At 43.4% G+C, this 332-nt stretch overlaps 1 protein-coding gene across 1 annotated transcript in view; it reads right to left on the bottom strand.

The window, feature by feature from the left end:
- LOC133641967 (cGMP-inhibited 3',5'-cyclic phosphodiesterase 3A-like) overlaps positions 1 to 79 on the bottom strand; it is a 315,984-nt gene extending 315,905 nt beyond the window's left edge. The window contains exon 1 of the mRNA XM_062036136.1: positions 1 to 79. This exon is cut by the window's left edge and continues 1,094 nt beyond it. The gene's annotated coding sequence lies outside the window, so the exon portion shown is untranslated.
- Positions 80 to 332: the final 253 nt, after the last annotated feature.

The following is a 332-nucleotide window of genomic DNA, read 5'->3' as shown; positions in this document are numbered from 1 at the left end:
AGGTTGAGAAAAGTCCTCCACGCAGCCTGAGCTCACTTCACACCCCCGAGTTCCGTCTCAGTCAGCCCAGCAGGCGTTGGCCTGGACATCTCACTAATGCAGGGGTCGGCAACCCAAAATGTTGAAAGAGCCATATTGGACCAAAAATACAAAAACAAATCTGTCTGGAGCCGCAAAAAGTGAAAAGCCATATAACATACAGATAGTGAGTCATGAGATATACATTGAATTAAGAGGACTTATACCTACAAACGAGGCATAAAGGCCCACTGAAATGATTTGTTTTTATTTAAACGGGAATAGCAGATCCATTCTATGTGTCATACTTGATC

This window comes from Entelurus aequoreus, linkage group LG24, assembly GCF_033978785.1.
Source record: "Entelurus aequoreus isolate RoL-2023_Sb linkage group LG24, RoL_Eaeq_v1.1, whole genome shotgun sequence".
Lineage (NCBI taxonomy): Eukaryota > Metazoa > Chordata > Actinopteri > Syngnathiformes > Syngnathidae > Entelurus > Entelurus aequoreus.
The sequence above is the reverse complement of the archived record's forward strand: the minus strand, read 5'-3'. Positions and strand labels throughout refer to the sequence as shown.